Genomic DNA, 20,099 nt, shown 5'->3' on the forward strand with positions numbered 1-20,099 from the left:
TCCGTTCCCCAGCTGCATCATCCCAACCACTTCTCTGTGGTTCAGCCCAACCAGCCTTAATATGATTAAGTCTAAGATAGGGGGGGGGGGGGGGGGAAAGTATTTCATGGGAAAATTCATTGGGAAAATGCCCAAGAGTTGTGATTTTTTCCAGTGGGGTTGGACAAGATGACCTTTCAGGGTCCCTTCCAATCTGATGCATTCTATGATTCTGTGAAAATGGGGGTGCCTGGCTTCTCTTCTTCAAGCAAGTTTTCAAAGGAACATCTGAAATTCCCAGATTCAAAGTATTTCATTTAAGTGAGTTTAATCCTGATAGTTTCCCCTGAACACTGACAGCACCCTCTCAATTTTTAATCTTACTTTTCCACAGCCAACTTCACTAAGATTTCACTGAGTTGCTGGGGGGAAGGGGGGGGAAGGGGGCTGAGAAAGGGAGGTGGGGGAAAGAGAGAGAGATAAACGATATAAACCTTCTGGTGCAGTTTTTCATTGAACACTGAGAGCCACAGATGCATAAGCCAATGGGGTGGAGCAGTGCATGAGGCTGGGGAAGGGTCCCCCCACTCTCTCCCAGCCCTGCTGCAGCTCATTAAAATGCTTCTCTGAGAGACTGTGCTTCAGAGCAGCCTTTGTGAATTTTTAATGCCGTGTGCTACTTAGCTTTTGCTGAATCCACATTTCCCCCACACCATCTCAGCACCATCCTCTGCAGCTCTGCAACCTGCAGCAGCACACAGCCTTTCCTGGCATGACAGATAACCTGAGAGCAGCTGGGTCTCAAGGGGATGGCACATGGGCAGCACAGGCAGATGCTGCCAGACCTGTGATGTAAAACTCCCTGAGGCAACACCCAGGTTTGACCCGGGCTGGAATGATGTACCCACGGGAACACACAGCAGCACTGCATGTATCAGCATGTCCAAATACACCAGCAGAGAACTGGTTGCAGTCTCTGCATAGGCAGCCACTGCTCCCTTCCCATCTTGTCTCTTTATGCCCAGGGAAACAGGGAAATGGTGGCTGGAGAACAGAGGGGAAAGTCCTGGAGGCTGGCCTGAGCAGCCAGCTGAGAAACCAGCACATGTGTGCTGAATGAGGAGTAAAAGGGGACCATGGACCATGAAAGCCACACAGCCATAGAATTGTTTCGGTTGGGAAAGACCTCTAAGATCATAAAATCAAGAGACACAACCTGTCTGGCACAAGCATGAGGCATGAATCAGTTTCTGCTTCTGGCAGAACTAAATTACTGGAGAAGTGTGGCAGCACCGAGGGCGTCCAGCATTCATGGTGATGCCCAAGAACTTACCAGGTAAACCACACTTCTCCACACTTTGTGTTTCCCTAAGCTTTCATGACAAAACCATTGGAATTCTTGTGCAGTTTAAAAAACCTACACCATCAAAACCCAGCAGCATCTAAATTTCTGCCTTTCCAGACAACGTTATACAGGATGCTCATAGAAAATCCTAATTGATTATATCTTCCCCCCCCAGCCCCGCAAGCTGAGAAGCCCTGAGATGGGGAGCACAGCCCTGTTGTGTTCTGCTTGGGACACAAAACAGGAGCAAAGATAACCAAGAAAGAAAATACTGGAGTCACTCTGCACATGCAGATGTCAAGTTGCCTGGTTTGGTGATAGGAACACCTGAGGGAACATTGTACTTCTCTGAACTACACAGCATTACAAGCTTTGGGTAATGGAATAGAAAACGTTGGATGTAGCCCTCAATGATATCTCCTGTGAAGTTCAATCAAACCCTCCTGGCATGGAGGAGGTGATTTATTAGCAGAGATTGGACCCATTTGAAGCAGCAAGCATCCTGCTGCTGGAGAAGGCTCATCTAAGAGCTTCATCAAAGGAGAAGTTTCACAGAGATGTTTTCTGTCTCCCAGTGCTATTAGCTCACATGTCACTGCCAAGCTTGTCATGGAAAAGCTTTTCAGAAAGCAGCCTTGGAGTAGCACAGCTCTCTCCAGGCTCTCCTGTGCCTGCAGGAAGCCCACTCAATTTACTCACATTTCCAAACTATTAGCACAAGCTGCATTTCTAGACAGGTTCAATGCACAAAGATAAAGGTGACATTAAAAGCCACTCTCTGTTCTTGGAAACCTGTTTGCCTCATTGTACACACCTGAGCTTGAAATGTTCATGACTGACTTACATAGAGGGGGGAAAAAACAAACAAACCAGGAGTAGGAATAATCTAGGATCTGGGAAACAAAGCAGGCTTTACAGAAACATTGGTGTTGGTAAGGGTCATGGTGCTGGTCAGACCAACTGAAAAGCCTCAAGCAGAAAAAGGTGGCACTGGCCAAGCAGGTCACAGGTTCTGCACTGCCCTCTTCATCCCAGCAAACCCCACTGAACACATCTAATTGGGATATGAGTTGCATTTTGCCTTCCTGGAAACCTTAGTAAGCCTCCTAGTGAACAGCAGTCCAGCTAAGGTAGACCAGGGTGCTGCAGGGTTTGGTGCTATGCATTCTTAAGAAACCTCTGACTGAGAGCTTGGATGACATTTGCCATGAGGGATAACACAACATTTGCTGTCTCCTGCTATTTCCAACCTAATTAAAGAGAAGCTAATTCCAAACCTCATCCATCTCTCTCATGGAGAACACTTAATGTGCTTTTGCAGGGACAAAGGTACTTGCAAATGATCAGGTGAGTGACTGCCAGAGTCCCATGGGATGTTTGTGCTGCAGAATAACCTGCCTCCTCATCCCGGTTCTGGCTGGGGAAAAGTTAATGTCCTTCCTAGTAGCTGGTGCAGTGCTGTGGTTCAGACTTAGGATGAGAATCATGATCAGACACTGATGGTCTGACTGTTGCTGAGCAGTGCTTACACAAAGTCAAGGACAGCTTCTCAAGCTGTCCAGCCAGTGAGAAAATTGGGGGACACAAGGAGATGGGAGGGGACACAGCCAGGACATCTGACCTTAACTGACCAAGATGATGTTCCATACTGTTTGATGTCATGCTCAACATATAAACTGGGGTAAAGCTGGCCAGGGGACACCACAGCTCAGGAACTGGCTGGGCAGCTGGTGGTGAGCAATCATGTTGCACATCACCGGCTTTCTACATCCTAGTATCGTTTTCCCTTCCTTTTCTATGCTATTAAATTGTCTTTATCTCGACCCACACGTCTTACCTTTTTTGCCCCAGTTCTCTCCCCCCATCCCACTGGGGTCTGTGTGAGTGAGCAGCTGCTTGGTGCTTCATTCCCAGCTGGGGTTAAACCACGACACTCCTCAGCCTCTGTCAGCCTCCGCCGGGTGCTGCAACAGCAGTGCTGGGAGAAACATCTAATCCTCATTCTTGTTTCATAAAAGGATCAAAATGCTCAGTGTGTTAGCAGTGCAAAGCTTTAGCAGTCCCAACATTCAAATCAATGCACAGAGACACACAGTGCAGGCTTAAACCTTCAACACCAAAATTGTGGAAGACAGGAGGGAAAAGGGGGGGGGGGGGGGGGGGGGGGGGGGCGGGGGGAGGGGGTGAGAAACTTTACTTGTGCTACACTGCAATGGCCCAGGTCTCCTCTGGGGGGATTTCTGAATGTAAGAAAACTGTTTTCTTCACTGGTGCCTTGGTTATTTGGTCTCTCACAGTATGAATCCCCAGTGCGCACCATCAGGGTTCACCAGTGATGAGAAGAGGATCCCTCAGCCCAGATGGGCTAAGCATTTCCTGAGGGGGATTAAAAAGGGGAGTGGGTGGGGAGGGCCAGGTGGCCACACCTGGGGTGGGAGGAGACTCCAATAGAGCACAGGTGCTCTGGGATTTGAGGTGGCAAAGAGGGGGAAATGGGGCAGGTGAGGGATTTCTGGGGTGTCAGGAAGTGATAGGACTTGGGGGAATGGAAAATAAACTAGAAATGGGTAGATTCAGATTGGATGTCAGGAAGAAATTCTTCCCCATGAGGGTGGTGAGACACTGGCACAGGTTGCCCAGGGAGGTGGTAGAAGCCTCATCCCTGGGAGTTTTTAAGGCCAGGCTAGACGTGGCTCTAGGCAACCTGATCCAGTGTGAGGTGTCCCTGCCCATGGCAGGGGAGTTGGAACTGGATGATCCTTGAGATCCCCTCCAACACCAACAATTCTACGTTTCTAAAACAATTTTGGGGTTTAGTCTGGATGTTAGGATGAAATTCTTCACAGAAAGAGAGATTGGCCATTGGAATGGGCTGCCCAGGGAGCTGGTGGTGTCACCATCCCTGGAAGTGTTTAAAATAAGTCTGGATGAGGCACTTGGTGCCATGGTTTAGTTGATTAGATGGTGTTGGGTGATAGGTTGGACTTGATGATCTTGAAGTTCTTTTCCAACCTGGTTAATTCTGTGATTCTGTGAATACATTTGCTCAGCTCAGCCTGGGGCTCTCAAAAAAAAAGCAGGGGGGAGGTGGGGGGAAGCATAAAGGCAGGAAGCAAGTGGTCCAGCAACCCACAGGTTAAGGGGTTTGATGTCTGAAAAAATGCAGATATTTGCCCAATTAATCCCTTCTCTGGATGTAGCCAGCCCCCAGCTGGGTTTTGCCCTGAAGAGATAGAGCTTTGAGTCACAAGAGGCTGTGGCTGGGGAGGGCTCATTCCATTGGGATGAGGCAGGGACATGCTGAAATGCCACCACTGCACACATTGCCCCATAACCCTCGTGTTAGTAAGGCAAGGTATATCTCTGCCTTGGTCTGCAGAGAGCTCCCTCTTGCCAGCTGACACCTTCTGCTTCCATCCCCTCTATCCAAAGCCACTGTCAAACTCCCATGAGGTCTTTCTCTGCCCACCTCTGCCTTATCAGCTCTCCTAGACTGAGGAGACATGGGGAAAATTCCAGGTATCCTCCCTCATCTGGGCATGGCATACCTGTCTTTTTAGGAACCATCTCCAGAAATTGTCTCCCCAGGCAATTAGGCAGCACCACACCCTGATGTGAAGGACATGGCAAGCTGGTTAAGTACAGTCTTTGCATTTACTTAAGAGGGGTCACACTCTTCCTGGCTGCTGACCTTTAAAAGATAAGGCTCCTCATTTAGAGAGAAACAACTGGTTCAGGAAAGTTTTCAGTGTCTGTGCTCTGCTCAAGACACATTTGCAGAAGATCCCTCACTGCTCAGTTTTCCTTTCCCTGGCTCTCCCCAGGATTTCAGCATTTGTCACCTTGCCTGCTCCCAGTCCTGTTGTTACACCAGGATTTAACAGTCTTCATCATGTAGAGTCCCACTTTTATACTTTTGGTTTAGGTTGGACATGAGGAGCAATTTCTTCCCAGAAAGGGCTGCTAAGCAGGGCTGCTAAGCTCTGGAACAGGCTGCCCAGGGCAGTGGTGGAGACCCCATCCCTGGAGGGATTGAAAAGCCATGGAGAGATGTGCTGCTGAGGGACTTAGTTTAGTGCTGACCTGGCACTGCTGGGTTAATGGTTGGACTCCATGATCTTAAAGCTAGACATGGTACCTTGGGACATGGTTTAATGACTATGGCACTCTTGACAGTGGACTCAGTTGCCCCAGAGGTCTTTTCCAATTGAAATGATTCTATGATTCCAACCAAAATGATTCCATAACTCCATGCTACAAAGCCATTTCCCTCTCTGGTTTCCAGTGTAGGAGTTCCCTTTGCAGGATCTAAACTCTGGGGTTCTCAACAACTAGAATCCTGGATGCAGGGTAAGGGGGACAAGTCTGGCTTCTCTCTTTGAAAAAACAGAGATATTTAATCTTATTCTTACAGACTTGTACAAGTGCTACAGCTGGGGGGGGAGGAAGGTTCCCCACCATTTAACACATACAGAATGTATTAATTGATACTACTCTTGCTCCAGCTACAGAAGTAAAGAAAACAGTTAAGCATGGGGCTATGGTTCCATATAACCAAGGCCTAACCTCCATAAAAGCAAGAGACAGACTCACATCTTCCATCCCCTCTTCTTGGTCTCCAGTTTGAAACTCAGCCAGGCAAGCTGTTCTTTCCCATCATTCAGTTTCCCCAGGGAGAAGCATTTCAAATCCATGCTTGGTCCCTAACCCTGCCCCTCTACCATGTCCTTCCCCTTATCCCCCACCCCTGGGAAGTCACAGGAGTTGGTGAGTGTCACATATTTGCTATCAGCAGCCACTCCTGGCATGGAGGAAGACAGCAGCATGCTGCCATGGCAAGCCTACGGCTGCTCCTGCCTGCCAGGAACTTGGATTGCCCCATTTATTTCCTGCAGAGCCAGAAGTATTCCTAATAGAGCATGAAGGGATTAACAAACCTCTAAGTGGCATCAGATATTAATTCCTAACAAGTGTGTCTATTACAGATTAAGAAGGCAAAAGTGTATTATACTTGGGAGCCTACTCATGTACATACATTGATTTTTGGCTAATCTTCAACTGTTTGTCAATGTTAACTCAACCTTTTTTAGAAACTGGGGAGGGAGGTGTAAGGAAGCAAAACAAGCAAGTGGTGGTACTACAAAGGCAAGGAAGAAAAAGCATCCTTGCTTAGCAGAAGGTAGCATGTTTGAAAGCCAGGAAACCAGCCAGCTGGAAAAGAAACACCTCCCTGATGAACAGAAAATCCTTTGGAAATCGAAATAAATCTCAGCTTACTCATTTTTATCAGTGGACCAGGTGCAAACCTGTGTTACAGTGCTGGCACTGCAGCACAATACATAACTGAGCCAAGATGTGCCCAAACAACATGCAGGCTCTGAGGTCTCCTGGAGTCAATTACTATGACTTAGGGAAAAGAAATCCTGTGTTTTCAAGGCAAGCATCAGGAGCACCCAAAACCCACCAGCTCTGATTGTTACTGATAGTGATGCCCCAAAATCCATCCCCTTTCACAGACTGAGGGTGGGAAGCAGTGAATGCTAAGAGGGCTGAACGCACTTGTGCCTGCACTGGGTCAGGCTGAATACCTCAGGACCAGTGTCTAAGTAAGGCAGAAGATTGGCAGCAGGAGCCAATCTCAGATCCAAATCCAACACCCAGGCTGAGCTGTTTCTTGATGCCAAGCCCAGCGTGCACCAGCCCTTTAAAGCCAAGCAGCGGTGGGAGTGTGGCCAGAGCAACTTCCCTCACAGATGAGCTCTGGCTGGGACTTGGACCACACACAGAGAGGTTTCCCCCTCTGCACTGAGGCTGCAGCAGAGCCACAAAAGAGATGTTTCCACTCTGAAAGGACTTTTTAATTACTTCCAGCAGTAAAACAGTCCAAAAGCACTGCAGGCTCCTTCCAGAGCAGCGCGCTACCATCCCACAGTGAATACAACCAAGTATGAGGAGGGTGGAGAGCCACTGGCCCAGGTTGTCCAGAGAGGTGGTAGAAACCCTGTCCCTGGAAACATTCCACATCAGGTTGGCCAGAGCAACCTGATCTATAGAATACAATTAACCAGATTGGAAAAGACCTCTGAGTTCATCAAGTCCAATGTATTATCCAACACCATCTAACCAACTAAAGCATGGCACCAAGCACCCCAGCCAGTCTCTTCCTGAACACCTCCAGGGATGAGGACTCCACCACCTCCCTGAGCAGCACATCCCAATGGCCAAGCTCTCTTTCTGTGAAGAGCTTCTTCCTAACATCCAGCCTAAACCTCCCCTGGTGCAGCTTGAGACTGTGTCCTCTTGTTCTGGTGCTGCTTGCCTGGGAGAAGAGACCAACCCCCACCAGGCTACAACCTCCCTTCAGGTAGTTGTAGACAGCAATAAGGTCTCCTCTGAGCCTCCTCTTCTCCAGGCCAAGCAACCCCAGGTCCCTCAGCCTCTCTTCATAGGGCTTATCTAGTTGCAGATGATCCTTCTGACTGCAGAGGTGTTGGATTAGATGACCTTCAATGATCCCTTCCTACCTAAACTATTCTCTAGTTTTATAACACCAAAGACGATTGAGGTCCTTCATGTCACCATCCATTCTCACTCTTAACTAACACATCCTCCCTGGAGGAAAATGTGCTGTTCCTGTCCCACAGATGGCCCCTGCTGGGAGTCACAGATCTGGATGTATCATTGTTTCAGCTTCAGACATCTCTTTCCCCACTGCACATCAGGAAGGCACTTACTCCCCTCTCTCCAGTGCATGCTGTCAGGTAACCCATGGATTTTAAAAGAGTGAGAAAGGTAATAGGAAAGAACAAATGATTTATAGCTGCTCCTGGCCAGTAGCCTGAACACAGGCTGCCAGACCATATTTTCTCACCATTGTCTGGCAAAATTTGCTGGTGAATTATAAGGATTGCTAGTGGCAGGGTATTTGTTCTCCATTCAATTTTTGCCTTATTTAATTTTAACAGCTATAATAAACCATCTTCAATAAATACAGCTGATCTCCAGAAGACAACTAATTAAAAGTGAAGCCAGAGCCTGGGTACTGCCAAGAGCAGAGGCAGGCATGCAAGCACCAGGGCAGGAGGAAAAAAGCAGTGATTTTCCTGCACACAGGGTCTGCTCTGCTGCCCCTGAGGGGACTTCCCAGGGATTAAATCAAAAGGCAAACACAGGGAAGTCCTCCTACTGAGAGAGACATAGTGATGGAAGCCATGAGTGAGATTTCAGTGAGGTGGCAAGAGAAATAACAGAAGTTGAGGGTCACACAAGATACCTGTGGTGGTGGCAAAGGCATTTTAAGGAGTTCCTACATGCTGGTCACCTCCACCCAGAAGTATATTGCCACTGCCACACTGGAACACATGATTGATATCACCACACTCATTCATAACACACTGAGCACACACAAGCTGAATCACTGATGCAGTTTAAAGCAAGTTAAAACATCTCCCTACCAAAGGCAGAGAGCCTCCAAGGGAAATTCATTGAGCACTAACAAGAAGCTTTGCATAAATTCATCTCACATCCACCCCACGCCTTTGAGAGCAGCTTAAGAAACAGCTTGGGGTGGTTACACCCTGCTGCCAAGGGAGCAGGACAAAACCAAACCTTTTGTTTTTGAGCTTAGTCTTAACAGTGGAGCTCAGATTTTGCAAGGAGAATTTCAGGGCAGGCAGATGCAGAGTGTACACTGTTGGCTCCAGTGCCTGGAGAGGTCCTCAGTGAGGGACAGACACATACAGACAGCAAGGATGGTAATACCCTATTTTGGCTTTCTCTGCCCTTTCATTGTTGCTACCTGCTGCAAGCCCTATGAGGAGAGGCTGAGGGAGCTGGGGTTGCTTAGCCTGGAGAGGAGGAGGCTCAGGGGTGACCTCATTGCTCTCTACAACTACCTGAAAGGTGGTTGTAGCCAGGAAGGGGTTGGTCTCTTCTCCCAGGCAACCAGCACCAGAACAAGGGGACACAGTCCCAAGCTGCACCAGGGGAGGTTTAGGCTGGAGGTGAGGAGAAAGTTCTTCACTGAGAGAGTCATTCGTCATTGGGATGTGCTGCCCAGAGAGGTGGTGGAGTCACCATCCCTGGAGGTGTTCAAGAGGAGATTGGACGTGGCACTTGGTGCCATGGTTTAGTCATGAGGTCTGTGGTGACAGGTTGGACTCGATGATCTTTGAGGTCTCTTCCAACCTTAGTGATACTGTGATACTGCTAATGCAAGCACTGTGGGTGAGCCAGACCACAGGGACATTCTCAGCACCTGCCCCACATGAAGAGCCTGGAGTCTGTTTGGAGCTTGTGTCATCCCCTCAGAGAGCAGGGCAATCAGGGTGGGTTTTGACCCATCAAGCAAGTAAAATATATTAATATAATATTTCACCTGAAACAGCCTCCAGGATGGACACAGCAGGATGGATGGTTCGGTTGGCAGCATTTGGCAGTGATCTCCACGCTGCAGGAAAGCCAGGGCAAGAACCACCACTTTTAAGGCATTATGAATAAAGCTCACAGGTTTTGGTCATGCATCACAAGCAGGTAACAGCTCCATCAATGTTTCATAGTGCCCTTTGCTGGATGCCATCATGCCATATAGACACATCTGCTGTACAGCCCCTAATTAAACCTCTCAACTTTGGCTCTGAAAAGAAATGTCTTTAAAAGTCTTCTCGGCTAATTGAGTGGCTTTTCAAAGTCTCTTTGGGAATCCATGATCCCTTGTTTCCACCCTCCACAACTTGCAACAAGGCCATTAAATCTGCTACAACAACATATCCCATTCACTCCTGTCCAGCCTGAAGCCTCTAATGAGGTTTGCAGAAGAAAATCTTCTGTGGGCTGGGAGATGTGGAAAAAAACAACAAAACACCCTGTCTTCTTCGGGTTATGTTGTATGTCAAACCTTAATTGGTGCTTTTCAAAGCAAAGCAGGAGGGTTTGGAAAGCCTGCCCTCCTGATCAAACGTTCAGCCTCAAATTGCCAGGCTAAAGCAGTGACCCCTGCTTGATGTCCCCTCCTCATGTCTCTTGGGGCCACCCGAGCGCTGCTGTTCGTCCCTGACTCTTTGTATTAAAGGAATTGAAAGGAGCAGCCAAGAGACAGAACAGATCCAGCAGAAAAAGAGCCTCACCTAGAAAAACACTCAGGCTGCATCACACATCCCACCTCAAAGGCTTAACACAGGTCTGCTGCCCCACTGCCCAGTGCAACACAGCTAATTAGATCTCAGGCATGAACACCTCTTTGCTCTGCCAGACCTCCAGTCGCTAAGCATGGGGGTCAATGTTTCCTGAGGGTGAGAGTTTTGATGAACCATGTGAGGATGCCCATAGGCAGGCAGGTCTCAGACCACCCTGGACCTCCAATAGTGATAAACACAGGCAGGAAGAATGCTTGGTGGATGAGCTAGGCTAGAAAGTCAGGCACTGTAGCAGGCAGAGGTGGTTTCCAATGCAAAATAATTGATCTAGCCTCTCTTCCCTCTCTGACCCCTCCGAGGGAGGTCCAGCAAAGAGCGGAGGTCAGCAGTGGCCCAAGGGTTGATACTTTTGCCCAGATGGTGCTTGTGGGAAGACAACCCTTTGGGTCAGCATCACTATCCGAGTTTTTTGTGGACCAAGGTATAGTCTAGCAAGAAAGTGGGAAGATGTGAAAGCCCATGTGTTTAGGTACCTGACCATCTTTGAGGTCCAGATCTATTTGTCATCAACACAGAAATGTCAGGAAGCCTTGAAGGTTATGAAATTGTTGGCTTTTACCATGAGCTTAGCCCAGCAGCTGAATTTTTTAGAGGGAGTGGAAAGAAAGGGTCACCAGCACTGAGAAGGGAAGGTGCTGGGGAGAGAGGGCAGGAAGGAGCTGGGGTGGACCAACATATGGAGGACCAATATGCTTCACAGTCATGAAGCAGCCAGAGCTGCAGACTGCCAAGCACACCTAAAGAAGGCCAAATATTAGGTGATTTTTAAGATTATTTTTTTTCTTTTAAGTTTGACTTGATATTCTAGCTGCAGCTTTTACAGCACAAGGTACAGCAAATGGTGGAGGGCATGCGTGATGGCCACCAATACTGCAATGATTTGTACTTTGAGTAATGAAGAAAGGACATTCTGCAGGATACCAGACAGGCACCTGAGCTGTCACATATCAACTGAGACGTCAGCAAGCCAGTTTCAAGGAAGGCCATGCACTCAGTTTAAATAGAGCAACTTTCCCAGCTGTGGATAACTCCCCAACTGCATTCCCTGAACACAGTCATGTGCAGGTCACATTCACACCAACAGTGCTTTCCTTGCCTGCCATCCATGAAGGCTTTCATGGGACCTTCTACTTTGGTTGCCTGCCCTCTCAGCAGGGAAAAGCTTTAGGAACAGGACAGGAATAGCTATGTTAGAGAGTGATGGGTCATAAACTGATGCTGTGTAGAAATAGGTGGGATATGCACACCTATGTTGTGGAAAGTAAAGCTCATATGCTGGCTGTGTCATTGGCTTAAGTTTCTGGCCCAGATTCACACCTTGCTCAGCTCAGATCTCCTCTGGCTTACATCTTGTGCTAGGCAAACCACACACAGGCCCAGATTAAACCACTCTACTGCTTAACTGTCAGCCTGTAGCACATGAGGCTATAAGCAGTGAATGAAGTCCTAACCCTGTGCAGCTAATCCAGGGTCTGCTCTAGAGAATTCAGGTGGTCCAGATAAAAACCATACAAAACCACCCCTTGATTCCAAAAACAACACCCCTTGATTCCAATATTCATTTGTTAAAAAAGGTGACATAAGAGGAACAGGTCTTAAAACCTGTCAGTTCTTCAATTCTGCTGCACACAGTGTGCACCAGAACTTGAAGGTGTCTTCATGCCTTGGTGGAAAACAAAAAAGCAGCCTTGAAAGGTCACCAGGAGCCGAGAAGTGCCCTTTCAAGCCATGATAATCAAATCTTAAGTTCATAGGTTTAAGGGCTGGAGAGAAGCACTGTACACAGCTGGTGACAGCCTGTAGAGCACAGCCAGCAAGCACCTTTCACAATTTCTACATTCTCTCAAAATTCCTCACCTGGTTGATAGGTTTGTTTATTGTTTGGGGAACAGCATGTCCCCATTTAAACAGATGTCATCTCTTCAGAACCATGTGCTGTGAACTTTGCAAGGACTTGGAAGGATAACTGAATACACAACAGAGAGAGCCAGGAAATTATACAGGAGCTCAAACAACTGAAAAACAGATCCAGACTTTCTCCTGGTAAACAGTTTTCAAGGTGCTGGGGTGGTTTTTTTTTTGATTGTCACATGAAAACTACACTCTCTAAATGCAAAACTTTGGGTTTTTTTTCCTTCCTTTTTAACCAGATTGATTTAGACTGGTCCTCTGGTCGTGGAAGAACCTGCCAGACTTTAGAAAACCTGATTCATCACTGCATTTCTCCACTTCTATGTGGGTGGCTGCTAATATGGGGTTTGTTATGCAAGAATTATAAATATTCTCACTTTGACCTAATGACTTAATTTGGGTGCATCAGTGAGACATGAACAGCTCCAGGTTTTCCCCAGGTGTGAGGAGCAGTAGCCACGCAGAAGGTAATTACCCAGGTCTGGAAGATAAGTGGGTTTGATGAGTGATAGCCCATTAATGCAGGGACTGCAAGGCTCATAGTAAAAGCAGGATTTCCAAGCAGGTGCAGAGTGGTGGCTGTGGAAGGAAGAGTTGTGTGTGCTACAGGAGGCTTCTTGGGTGTTTGGGATCCTTTTATTATGTGGAGGTATCATGGCCCTAACTTGTCATCATTGTAAGGGCTGGTAAAAAGCATTCAAAGCCACAGTTCCTTCATTTTTCTTTCCTGATGCCCCTGGGTGTCACATTATTGAAGCCTCAGCTGGCTACCACCATTCAAGTGCTGTGCAAGTGTATTTTCCAAAAGGGCCTCAAACTGATAAGCTAAGGTGTGGAAATAGGTACTTTAAACCCTAAAACCACCCTGTGGGCAATCACCATGCTGAATTCCAACCAAGTACTTCTTAAAAAAAAAATGTTTCCATAAATTAACAAGGTCATTAATAACAGAACATTTCTATTAATTAATTAATGTATTAATGAATAACAGGACAACTCCAGAACATGGACACCTTCAACTAGAGCAAGTTGCTCAGAGATCCATCTAATCTAACCTGGAATGTCTCCAGCTATGGGGCATCTACCACCTCTCTAGGCAACCTGGGTCAGTGTCTCACCACTCTCAGTGTAAAAAAAAAATCTTCCTTTATATCTAGTCTAAATGAATCCTCTTTTGGTTTAAAACCACCACCCCTTGTCCTGTCACAATAGGACTTACTAACAATATTGTCCCCATCCTTATTATCAGCCCCTTTAAGTACTGAAAGGCCATAATAAGGTCTCCTGAGCCCTTCTCTTCTCCAGGTTGAACACCCTTAACTCTCTCAGCCTGTCCTCAGAGCAGAGAGTTTCCAGTCCCCAGCCCTTGAAACTCTAACCACATCATTGTGGTCTCTTCTGGCTCTGTTCCAACAGATCCATGTCTCTCCTGTGCTGAGAACTCCAGAGCTGGACCCAGTGCTGCAGGTGGGGTCTCACTCACCTTGGTGTGTAAACCAGCTTCACTTGATTTTCTATTTCTAGTTTTTCCCAGCATTTGAAGCTTGCAAGCTCCACAGCCCAAGGGGACAACGGGGGCACAAGCATCCCAACCATGAAGCCACCAAGCAGAGCAGCACTGCTGGTTGAAGTGAAGGTGGGAAGCAGAGCTTGTTCTGCTCCCAGGAGCACAATCCTGCTGCCAGCTAACCAGGCTCCCTAGCCAGTCTGTTATGATGCTGATGTCTAAAGACAGTCACGTTCCTCACGTGCCAGGGGCTCTATATCTGCCCCCACTGCCTGCAGTGCAGTTTGCTACAAGGATTGCAGAGATGTTCACAGTTTGCTTATGAAGAATAACAGCATAAATCTCCTGTAATGAGCTCTTAAGTGACTAACAGATATCTGTGGGCAGCTATTTAAAGGCCAGGCCCTGCTGGGATAGGAATGGGCACAATTCCATTGCCCTAGGTGGCTCTTAACCAAGAAGCTCTTTCCACCCCCCTATCCCTGCTGCGCTCATGTTTCTCTCCTTTATTAGCTCTACTACGTCCTCTGCAGGCCTTCGGCTGATCAGCCAGGTCAGCTGAAAACCAAAACCTCCTCCCAGCACTTGCACTCCAGATCACTGTGTCAAATTTATAACTTAAACTAGCTTAATCCATGCTCACACTTCATTGTATTTCATTTTAGATAACAGCAGAAGCTATCCAAGACAGCATGTGTTGAGTGGCTTCATTCCCATCTACGCCTTCTCTAGATGTGATACATCCAAATAATGGTTTGGGCTAGTTCTTGGGGCAGAAGTCACAAGGGCAGCAGCAATGGGAAGGTGGCAACTTGACCCCTGGGCACTGTCAAGTGAGACACTGCAACATCACCAGCTCCTCTGCCATTTTCTGCAGGTGCTTTGTAACCACATGCTGAGTTTTAGGCTTATTTTCTTTTCCTTCTCTCCTCTTCCATGGCAGAGGTCCAGAGGAAACCACATCACCCCCAGTGCCCAGCCGACCAGCCCCTTGGATGGGGCAGACCAATGGCCATTTCCATGAATAAGCTCTAATAATTATGACAAAAGACACTGAACTAAACCATGAGCACTTCATGCTTAGTTGCACCCCAGACACTGGAGCTGCAGTGGCTGGAGATTTCAAGATAATAAAATTCCAGTGTTCAGGCAGCAACATTTCTATAATGAATCATTAGCAGTTAGGCTGCTCAGCCAAAATAACACCATCTTAATCTTTCCAAGAGAATGCTGGGCTATTTAACTTATAATTGATTAGCAGCTTTCTAATGAGAGGATTAAAGTACACAGTAGATAGCTCAGATGATTGGCAGCTCTGCTTCACCAGCCTAAACCAGGATGCCTCCGTTTCCCTACCACATGCCAATTAAACGATTAAGTATTGTTTACTGGGACTGGGAGGATTACAAGACAGTAGGTGGATTTATTAGCAGGGAAAGGAAAAACACTCCTACACAGAAGAAAAAGATTATTTTGAATGACTAACAGCTGTGCCCCTCTGCAAAGCATGACTACAAGCTCACTGAATTGTGCACTGCCAGAAGATTATGCCCCAGCCCTTCTCCCTTTTTTTTTCAGGCCACTTGCCAGGTTACTTAGATGTCTCCAATGCATACACCATTTCAAGGTGTGCCACACTGTTTGTTGAGTTTATCATACAGATTGTTGTACATCCAGATGCTTGGGATCATTGATGGAAGGAAGGCTGAGGAGTTAGAATCATAGAATCACCAAGGTTGGAAGAGACCTCAAAGATCATCAAGTCCAACCTGTCACCCAACACCTCATGACTATAAACCATGGCACCAAGTGCCACGTCCAACCCCTCTTGAACACCTCCAGGGACGGTGACTCTACCACCTCCCTGGGCAGCACATTCCAATGGCCAGCAACTCTCTCTGGGAAGAACTTTCTCCTCACCTCCAGCCTAAACCTACCCTGGTGCAGTTTGAGACTGTGTCCTCTTGTTCTGGTGTTGATTGCCTGGGAGAAGAGACCAATCCCTTCCTGGCTACAACTTCCCTACAGGTAGTTAGCTCACATTAGAGACAGAATCTCACTCCTCTGGGGCAGGAGACCAAGACATCTTTTAACAAGCAAGGGGTGCCTTCATTAGCAGTCTCTTAGTATATGTAGGCACTGAACCAAATCACTTTGATGCAAGTACTTGAACATGGCAGGAACAATAATCTGTTTTAGCATCTTGCACCAGGAACATCTGATTTTACATGAATTAACAATTTATGCCAAAGAGTTCTGGAAGGAAGGGGAGGAGGGGGAAGCTCTTGAATTCACACAATCAGGCTCCATAGTTACCATGCCTGAACCAGCCACGTTGCTCTAACACAATGTGTGGCATATTTACTGGGCTGAGGAAAAAGCATAAATCAAGGTGCTGAAAAGGTTTCCAAATTCATGACCTCTTGACTGTAGGAAGCTGCACGTTAAATGAGACCATTCCTTAAGCTCACAGCCCCCCTTTGTCTTTTAGGTGACCCTTGAATCCTCTGATCTCTGGAAGACAAATGTTACATGAGATGTTCTACTTAAACTAGATGACAAGAACTGAAGATTTCCTCATATTATCTCCTTCCTCCCTATTTCTGTAGGGCTCCTGCACAGGTTATGGGGCTGGCTTTAGCACAGCCAAAGGAAGCAAGAGCTGCCAGTTCTGGCTAAAGCTGCCAGAGCTCCCTGCACTGTGCCATCAGCACACAGTGCTGGATAATGACTTGTCTCAGATGGTTAATTAAAAAGAGCAGAGCCCCTGTCAGACCAATATCTCTGCAGGGTTGGACACAGCAGAAGCATGTTAAGAGAGCAAAATATTTTTGAAGCCTGTGAGCTTGTGTTTTCAGCAGCCTGTCCAGGGCTCTGGGCCCCTTCCTGGGATTCTGACAAACATCTAAAAGTGGAAGGGTTTCATTTTCCTGTGGAGGCCTGTGCACAGCACATGGGCCACCTGCGGTGAGACACACAAGCAGCTGGCTGATGCTTACACTGTTCCTTGGAGCTCTACCAGGTAAATGACTGAACTTCAACAAATCAATAAATTAAAGGCCAGGATGTCAAAGAGAAAATTGTGAAAAAGAGATCCCTGAGGATATTAAATACAGAGATATTGCCTCTGGCTCTGGAAACCTCTGAGCCACGCTTTGTGGGGAGGCTGTACCAAGGTAAATATCATTGCTTGGCTCCTGGAGCAGCTGCCATGAGCTGCAGTGGGATAGAGTGGCTGTGGGAAGCTGTGACCCCAAAAAGAAAGCTGTGACCCCAAAAAGCTGCAGAGGAACATACTGAGCTAATCATGAGGAGTAGCAGGCTCTGTTATCAAGAGCTAAGCAAATAGGAATGGCTGGTGAAGCTGGCCACCATGACTGACAGATGTTGTCTCAGGAAAAAAAAGCAGCACCTGGGAAAATGCAGGGGAAACCACTGCAGGGAGTACAGCCTCAGGATCACTGAGACAGCCCTACTCTGCGGGACTGCAACTGACACATGCTCAGCCACCTCACCTTGCAGGATCCAACACGGGGATAGAGATGCCAATTAACTCCAGACTACTTTGTGACAGCCTGTCACCTGGGTCATAAAAAGGAAAAGGCAGCATCCTGTTTGCCTGGCAGCATTAGTCCCATGGAGAACACCACATGAGGGTTGTTCAAACAATCTAGTTGTAGGTCACCTGCATTGCAAGCCGTGACAGTGGAAGCAGACCTGGAGATGACTCTTTCTTCAGAGAACATCTGACCTTTATTAACAGAGCCAGCTGTCCCCCCTGTAGCGCCCTTCCAGGGCTGGGAAGAAGCAGGACACGTTTCAAAAGAGCACTTGCAGCCAGCAGCCTCGCCAGGTCCGAGGGGCACCTTTTCTTCCTACGCTGAAAGGTGTTGGTGTCCTAGCACCCAGACCTGCTGCACCCTGGCAGTGACAGCTCTCACCCTTAGCAGTTCATATTCCTGCCCAGCACCATCTTTGACAATGAACCATCAATTTAACTGCCCGACATTAGGGCAGGGCTTGTCCTGCTGGTGCCTATCCATACCACCCTAATCTGATAAGGGGTCTTGACAAGTCAGCCTACCACCTTTACACCCAGTGCACTAACAGCTACTGGGTGGCAGATGTGTCCCTGGCAATCCACACTCATTTTGTCATTTGGTGACCTAGACAAGAAGAGCTTTAGTCCTTCCAATCTGTACAAGCATCCCTCATTTGAATTTTAACTGGAATATTACTGGTAAAAATGGAATACAGATGAGGGGATGTAAATGTGGTGCTGAAGCACATGGTTTAGTGGTGACCTGGCAGTGCTCAGTTAACAGTTGGACTTGGTAGTCATAAATGTCTATTCCAATCAAAATGATTTTATGACTCCATAAATGATGTTCAGACAAGCAGCATCCAGGGGATCTGCAAAGGGCTGAACACTTTCTCTTGTCTGCACAGCACAGCCAACCAGAGACCACTCATCCATGAGCAATGCTCCCCAGGAACATTGCAGGCTTAAGGGGTACCTGGCCTCCAGAAGGCAGCTCCATGGAGATGTGTTTGGCTGGGCAGAGTGGCTGATGAATACCTCGAGGTCAGCTCTGGGGTATTTATCTCTGCTTTTTTGCTGAAGCCAAACTCTCTTTGGATGGGTGGACAGGACAAGAAAATGCTTTTAAGTGTCACATGGTACCTGATCTGCTCACAGTCTTCTTGTCCATATGCAGTGGACTGATCCAATCTGTTATTTGCCTGGATCACTTACTTTAGCCTTACAAAGGGAAGACCATGGAGGAGCTGGGCAGATCTTTTCCAGGGTGAAGGGCAGAGGTAAAAACAACAAGTTTGTTCTTGCTGATGCTAGCCCCTCTTTGGGCCCGCACCTGATAGTCATGTGAAGGAAATGAAGGAGTTGCTGCCCATGAGTGTGAGGTTGCAAAACCAGGATGTTTGGATGGGTTTCAACAACAAATGAGGGAACTGGTCTGCAAATGTCACTAGCTTTCCAAAGATACCTCATGAGTCTCAGATACCTATCACCAGAGCAGACCAATGGGGTCCAAAAGCTCATTATTTCTCCAGCTCACCACCCCCACCACAAGACACAGATTCACAGTTTGCCACTGGCACCTACCAAACACACCAAGAGAGCTGGCCCCATGGTGAGAGCTGCACTAAAACTTAACCCCCATGACCCTGTAACATGGCAAAATCACCAAAGTTACACCTTTGCCCTCTTGGCTGGGTTGGAAAGACAAGTCTGTCTGGTCCTGGCAGGTAGCACCTCCTGACCTCATGCCGCAGTGAGAGGGCAACACTAAAGCTTCAAGAGCGACTTTGGAGCAGCTCCGCTCACCCAACCTAGAAAAGCCTTGATATTGGCACAAGAGCTGAGGCAAGACTTTTTGTACTTGGAGTTCTGACTCTTTAGCCCCATCACAGCTGTTAATAAACTTAATTGAGGCTAAAACAAAAGCACAGCATCCTTTGGCAGAGCTCGAAAAGCAGTCACTGGAAATAACTACGTCAAGAGCAGTATGTTAAAGTGCATCCTTTCAAGCTTTGTTCAGCAGAGAAACATTTGTTGTTGAGAAGGAAAAAAACAGTAAATCACTGCTTTGGATTTCAGCTGCCCTGCACAGAGGTTGTCCTGGAAAGTGGAAGGATGCTCTGGCAGGAGGAAGGCTAAACATGGGCTTCGCAAGGAACAGTTGCACAGATTAAAATCTGGAGTGGCATTTTCAGCTTCAGACTGAGGTGGGAATAACTAAGGGTAGTGTCTGTATGCACCAAAAACATTGACAGCTACAGTCCAAAAACTTCACCAGGCTTTTCCTGATAGAGAGCAAGTGGCAGCTAAGACTTCATTACCAGCTGGCAACCCTGGCACTCAGCTCCATGGGGGCAGGCACAGCAGCCAGCAGAAAGTAGGCAGCATGTCTCAGAGGCAGCATCTAATATTTCATCAGACAAAACCTCCAAGCCTCCAATTAGGCAACAATTAAGGGCTCAGGAGGCTGTGAAGTATGACAGTTGGGGCATCAAGAGCACAAATTCATTTTTCCATGTAAGCAGCACTTGGAGACCTCTCCTCCCATACCAGCCCCCTGCCCCCCCCCCCCCCCTTGCCTACCAACACTTCCATCACACTCCTGCTCAGCAACAAATTTCA

General features: G+C 47.5%; 1 protein-coding gene across 2 annotated transcripts in view; it reads right to left on the reverse strand.

Annotated features, from left to right (window-relative positions):
- Positions 1 to 20,099, reverse strand: part of NECAB2 (N-terminal EF-hand calcium binding protein 2) — a 103,200-nt gene that overhangs the window by 71,286 nt on the left and 11,815 nt on the right. The gene's annotated exons all lie outside the window — the stretch shown is intronic.

Source organism: Melanerpes formicivorus, unplaced genomic scaffold (assembly GCF_026170545.1).
Source record: "Melanerpes formicivorus ecotype bairdi unplaced genomic scaffold, bMelFor1.0.p_v2 SCAF_20, whole genome shotgun sequence".
Taxonomy (NCBI): domain Eukaryota; kingdom Metazoa; phylum Chordata; class Aves; order Piciformes; family Picidae; genus Melanerpes; species Melanerpes formicivorus.